Consider the following 7,441-nt stretch of genomic DNA (forward strand, 5'->3'; position numbering starts at 1 on the left):
AATATAAAAATTTTATATTAACAATGGAAAAAAATGCCAATCCCGGGATTGTCAAATTGTAATCCCGAAATCCTGGGATCAGAATTTTGGCTCGGGATTGGATTCCCTAGTCTGGATAATCAAGGTTCTACTATATATCAAAATCTTACTGCACAATATTATTTAATAAGCCAAAACAATTACTACAATTTCATGTCATTTCTTTCAACAGGCTCATTTTTTTTGTAAAATGTCTAACTTTTTCCAATAAGTAGTATTTTCATACATTACTCTGATTGTTTTATTGTCATTCATCAGAATATCTAATAACCATACAATAAAGTCAATTGTTTCATGGGGAGGGGCGTCCAGTTCATACATAAATGCTCTTGAATTGGACATTACCCCACGACTCATTATTTTGCTCATTATCAGGAAATGACAATAATTACCTTCTATTGATGTAGTGACTTCACAACCCTATGAAATACTTTACCTGGTGACAAACATCGACTTTCAATGCAGTAGTGTGAATGTAAAATGTCCAGTTCATGGAGGTTCTACACTATATAAAGTAGAATTACAATCTTATTTTGTGACCTAAGAAGAAGAATGATTAAATAACAACTCAATTAGCAATATTATTATTATGGGATAACTAGACAGTTTTAAACAGCACTAGCACAGGGAACTGTAGACATAGGACGTAAGAATGTGTGTGCTAATTTCCGTAGAAAGCTTTACCATGTGTAGACCTTGTATGACAGTATCCGTCACATAATTCCTTCGTATTGTGTGGAGAAGGAGAAACCTATTTTCGTGGTTCTCTTTTTAAATTATGTATCATTATTATTTATCTAATCACATTAATGTATAAGCTATACGTAATCGAAGATGAAATATTTATTCATATTAATTATTCTAGAGTACCTATGGATTAAGATGAGCCAAAGAAATACTACTACTAAATAAATATCAATGTCTGCTGTTATATATTTCATATGCAGTGAAATAAAAATATGATTCTACTAATTAGTCTTTTAATTATTTTATTCACTGCATCCTTTCATGTTTCTCTGGACATATCATCATGGCCCCACATCCTGAAAAGGGCCCCCAGGCTAGAATCGTTGGCGTCTACCTATCGCTAATGTTAAAGTCAATGTGACACTATATAAGCATTTTCCAAATGGTGTTCGAGGTAAAATTATTTAGTGATTTTTATATTTTTGAAAACATCTACTTGAATTATGGAGTTGTCGAGTATAGACACAATAATCAAAAATTGTATCGCATAACCACATATATTTAAATGTTAATAGGTACCTATCAAGTAAAATAGCGCTGCAGGTGACTTTTTTACTATTAACCCGATCGCCGCGGATGGGACATATGTTGTTTTTTACATAAGCTCTGATACTGGGCGGATGTCGCAACTGTTGATATCGAAAATTGAAATGTCGGTAAAGTAGGAAATACTTCACGAATAGTATTAATTTTTGTATTGAAAAATGCTCTGATTCGTGTTCGTACCGCCATATCGATAACTCTGTCAAAAATATGTTGTTTTAATTTCATAAACATCGAGCTTTCGAACCCCTTCGATCTATCGAGATTCGCCGGTCCGATTGCATCAGTTCAAATCTACGCGGTATTTTTCGCGGCTGCGCAGTAGGTATACAAAATATATTTCATTCGAGTTGAGTGTGCGCCGAGTATTTACCGTGTAAAGTTGAATTCACCGCGATTTTTACATCATGTGCGGGAATACGAAAAAGACAACCAAAAAACGAAAAGAAATTTGTCGTAATATTTCTAAAAATGTACTTGAACTTGTGTTCTGGATTATGTCATTTATTACTCATGTGTCTCCCTAATTGTTTCAAAGTCATAAATCGAGCTCATTATTGAAAGTCGTAAATATTTAGTAAAGATGCGTCCACACGGAATGAAAAAATATATATTATTATATTTTAGAGGATTGCAAGTTTTATAAATAAATTACGAATTACTATGAAGGAATATATAAAACGTATAAATTTTTGCTAAAAAAACACACACGGGTAGGTATAAAATATAAATCATGGAATATTCACTTTTCAACTATATTACATATTATCTTCGCGTACAATTTAATGCTTATAAATTTTTAAAACCTTACCCAAAAAAAAGTTTTTATAGCACTTGGAAAAATTTACGCAATTTAAAAAATAAATATTGTTTTTTTTACAAAACATAAAATGACAATCACTAACATAACACAATGCTCAATAAAACTGAAAAGTAATCTACAAAATCCAAGTTTCACTAAAAAAAAAACAAAAAAATTATTATAATATTTTCAACCAGTGTGGACTCACCTTTACGCTTAAATTATAATGGCCCATAAAACATGTAAAATGCTGACACAATCTATGCCACGAAATAAAACTGGTGACTACCGTCCAATTTTAATGGATTTGTCATCAATAAAACTTACACTAATTAACAATAATTCATAAGTCACCAATAAAAGCTATTATTTTCAATAATTTTTATGGCATTTTTAAGTGTTTTTAACACGAGTAAAATAAAATTAGTCAGTGATTAATTGTCTTCATCGGCTCACTTGTTTTGAAGTCAAGTGCTTTGTCATCGAAAATGGCTACAGAGTTTATCCGAACAAAGCAATACAGTAGTTTTGTTAAAGTAAACACAGCTAAATTCAACACTCTATTATGTGTTTTAGTGTGGCACTTGGATCCTTATGTATCTAGGCATGGTAACAGTTGTAGCCACAATTTTTAACTGCCGTATTTATTATAATACAGTGAAGAATAACATTTCGAAAAACCTACCGCGGACAGCACATCTTTTGTATGGAAACTTAACGCGCCGATCGGGTTAAAGTGAATTTTTAAAGTGCGTTTATCTCACTTATCTGGTTGACCCATTACGCCGGGTCCCCAATAGAGCAATATTGAAGAGTTGAACACCCTGAATAAATACATTTAACTCTTGTATGAGTATCCAGTTGCAAAAATCGAAAAGTAATTGGTAGTATTGTAGGAATCGGTCATGCTTTCTTCATGACTGTATCTACTTTCTTTCTCTTCCCACTAATTATATTAAACAAATACCTAGGTACTCGAAAGTCAATTTTTGATATCTTGTAAAGTTTCCACTCCCACGATGGCCGCGCGGCTTAAGCGTCGGACTATAGCGTCGTGGATCCCAGGTTCGAATCCTGGGTCTGGCAAGTACACATTGTTTTTCAATTTGTGTCTGAGTCAGAGTATGGACCTAATAGGTTGAGGAAGTGGCTGACATCCATTTCTCGTAAAAACAAAATCTGTTAATACAAACGTCCACTCAGTGGAGGCCCATAATAATATGATCCTATTAGGATCGGACATGGTCGAAAGAAGAAAGTTTTTAAATAAATAATTATCAATGACTAATTCCTGGTTGAAATTGTTCCACGTTTGTGTAAGTAGGACCGGATACAAATCCTTCTTTTATTTTGGATTTGTTTATGTGGTTATTTAGGACGATATATTATTATGCTGCAGAAACTTCATTGTCGGCGCTTGCTGCTTTATCTCAAGTCACGGGTACGCACAAAATACATACCTCACTTGCCCGACATTGATGTCGGTCCACACATTGCCCAGCAACTAGGCCAGCGGGGGGCAAACTTTTTGGATGGAGGGCCAAATTCAAAAATTCAAAATGAGCGGCGGGCCGCAAGTAAAATACCATTCTTAGATATACACTATTTATTATCGCGAAAAATAAACATTACAAAAAGATTAATGAGAAGAATGAAAGTGTTGTACATTTTTCAACATTTTTTTAAATTCAGGTGTTAATTTTGTAGTGGATATTCTCAAAACTGCTTGTAAATGGGCATCGAAGATGTAAATCAGAGATTGTAAAGAATTTTTATTGAGGTTCATGATCGAAAATGTTTGTTCACATATATAGGTTGATCCAAAAATAATGAACATTTTTCTTGCATAATCTTTAAGTTGGTCGAATTTGTCTGAATTAAGGGCATTGTAAAATTTGGAGATTTCTTCACGACGATGCATTTCTCTTAAATCAGTGTCACACTGCACATCAATAATCTCAAGTTGTAGCTCTGTCAGTACACTATCAATATCTATTGAAAACGGATCGCGTACTATTGCTAAACTTATCTCAATTTTTTGGACGTCACCAAATCTTTGTGAAAAATCTTCATTCAGAGCTTTAATAATTTTACCATATTCTGGTATATTCAGCAACTTCAAAGTTGGAAAGTAGTCCACGTTATTATTCGATATTTGTTGAAGGAATATCTTGAGTTTTAATTGAAATCTTACAAACTATAATTCAAACTTTTTACCATATCATGGGCATATATTTTTTTCCTTGCAACGCAGAGTTAAAAAGTATTTAAATGTGTCACGATGTTCAATATAGAAAATAGTAGTTACATAGTGTGAGACGACACGTAAGGAAGACGTACTGAGATAATACATTTACGAAACAACAAATTCTTCAAATTTTAATCTATTGTCAAAATTTTTTAAAAAAGTTATTCGTAATCAGAAGTACAATTAATGATGGCGGGCCGCAAAAAAACACCCGGCGGTCCGCAGTTTGACCCCCCCTGCACTAGGCAATAGTTTCACCATTTTTTTGGCAATTGTATCGGCAATCTGCAATTTTTGATGCTCATTTACAGGCCACTTTATAGCCATAATTTGGTATTGTTGTGACAATATTAAGTACCTACCACATATAAGAAGACTTCTCTTCCAGATGAAGTCTAAACACATGAAAGTGAAACTGAAATAAGGACTCTTGCACTTAAGAGTAACATTTTAATTAGCTCATTTCCCATTACCGATTCCTTTGTTGCAAATTTCACACTATTATTATACCGTCTGCTTCTGTTGAATTAAGTAAGCATTTTAATGTAAGTTTTGATTTTTTTTTTAGTTTAGTTTAGATTTAGATTACTCTTGTCAATATAAACTTGATACTTGAATTTATTTCAAATGGATGTTTATTAATCACTACCTACTTACATAAACATTTAATAGCTGGACGTGTACCAAAACAAAATAATTTTGTACTGTAACATCAAACATTATTATGATTATAGAACTGTTGGGATTATTCACTGAGTGATTTTATAAAACTATTCCCAACTTTTATATGACAGAAATTACATTAAGCCATTTCTGTTTTGAATTTGAGATTTAAGAATGTTATTGAATATCAGCGGCGAGGGGTGGAGGTAGGTTGTTAAGATTCAACATAAATAGTGCACACTAAACTTTGTCAGTCATACTTATATGTTTTCATTTAACTAAGGATATGATTTTCAGATGGTACTGGTTAGTTTTTAAAATTCAAATAAACTGCTTAAACCAAACCATAATAGTTCAAGTATGATATGGGCGATCTGACAAAAATAGTGCACACTTTTCCAGTCATAGGTACTAATACCGAGAAAAAGGAGGACTCACATGTAGGCTAGTGGGATCTTTTCATCAGCATTACATCAGTTGAGGGGGCTGGACATCATGGGGCATAGTTATTGATAACACATATTTTGATTTATAATCCTGCGCAGGACAGCAATTTATTTAGACTAACACGTGGGCAAACAATGACAATTTTACAATAGAGGTTATATCAAAAAATCTTTATATTGGCCGTGTTATTATTACGGGTCTATCGCCACGGCACTATTAATTTCTACTGCGCCGGCATTTCAAGGGTGGGTTAGTTTTTGTCACATTTCACTCACTGGAGAACTTTTATTTATTACGATTTTGCGCGGTAGGGGTTGTACGAATATTTATCAACACGGGAATAATAGACCGAATAAGACTTGGGCATCCGCCCCGTCACGGACGGACACGATAGTCGTTTTTGTCGACTTCACTGCCGAATCGATACTGACTTCTTATCTTATTTTTGAGAAAAATCTCCCTTCTAATAGATGGCGAACCCTTGCGGTCACCGAGCGAGGAGAAGGTCTTGCTAAAAGAAAAAAATGCGGGCGACTTCGACCTTCACCGGATCTCGGTAGGTAGGAATTTTTACCTAGGGTTTGCCCTTTGCAAATGATCGTTTACGAAATGTTATTTGTAATATTTTCCTGTAAGTCAGAGGTTCTAAACATTCTTCTGGGAGCTGGATATTTTTGTTGTTAAATTGTTGATCTGAAATTTGAAACTGTCGCGCACCAGGGCCTCCCTTTTTCTTTTGGTAACAGTACTTATTTGTTTTCTTTGAATTAAGAATACATATCAAAGTTGGTTGGTCTTTATAATTCATTATGCCCTGCTCAACCAAATCATAATTTAAAAAAACATTATTCTATCTATAAAATTATTGATAAATGAATATTTTTTGCCTATTATCTACTACGGCTTGGATTTGGCAGGGTTCGATTGAATTTTAAAAATTATCAAACACCATCTACACATTGTAGTCTTAGTTTAGTGTGCAGTATTTATGTCGGATCTTAACAGCCTACCTCCACCCTTCGCCACAATAATTTGGAACACCTCAGAAACATAATATGTTTTGAGAATATTATAAATCAAATGGATGCGAGTTCGAATCCTATTTTGTACAAATACATTTTCCATTAGGTTTGTTTGTGAGGTGTTTTTAATTATGTTATTATAATATACTGAATTATCTAAATTGAATTTAATCAGTGATGGTCAAAAGTAATTTAATTTATAATAATGTAAAAAATTACTTATAATCTTCACAATTAGTTGCTGGAATATTGTTGTAAATCTGATATTTTTAACGGCCCACATGCCCAACGTAGGTCAAAATGGAGATTTTATGGTATTTTTAAAGCCTTGCCTGAACATGCCTTAAACGTTGTAGATAATCTATTTATATAATTTTCAAACCTTATTATCCTTTATATTTATTTTAAACATTTGGCGACTACATAAAGTATTTTAATTACATAAAATAGTATTCTTTTAAACCTCTCGTTCTAATGTTTTAGAATATAGTCATATTTCAGTACATCTATGTGCTGTGTTAAGATTTTTCAGGTTTATTAATTTTTAAACGCATTTATAAAACCATTAGAAAAATTATTGTTAACATTATATAGTGAAATATTTGCGATAAAAAATTATATTTGATAATCTGTGATCCCAAATTTGACAAGATTTAGGCATTTTATTATTCAAAAATGGGCACGATTAACGCATTTGAAGATAATTCTAAAGATACTGATTATAAGCTATGTCTTTGACCATTCAAATGTGATAAACATCCTATGAATAATGACTGTTTTATAATAATTATCGACCTAAGAATAAGGTAGTATTTTTTTGAAACACGCCATTTCTATTGGCATTTCCCAGTGGTTAAGCTACAAAACTAAGCCATAATAAATTGACAAATGATAAATGAAGTAGGGAGTAAGATCATGTTAACGCGCGTG

This window comes from Rhyacophila brunnea, unplaced genomic scaffold (assembly GCF_057557595.1).
Source record: "Rhyacophila brunnea isolate RB1 unplaced genomic scaffold, BYU_Rbru_1.0 scaffold_1, whole genome shotgun sequence".
Taxonomy (NCBI): Eukaryota; Metazoa; Arthropoda; class Insecta; order Trichoptera; family Rhyacophilidae; genus Rhyacophila; species Rhyacophila brunnea.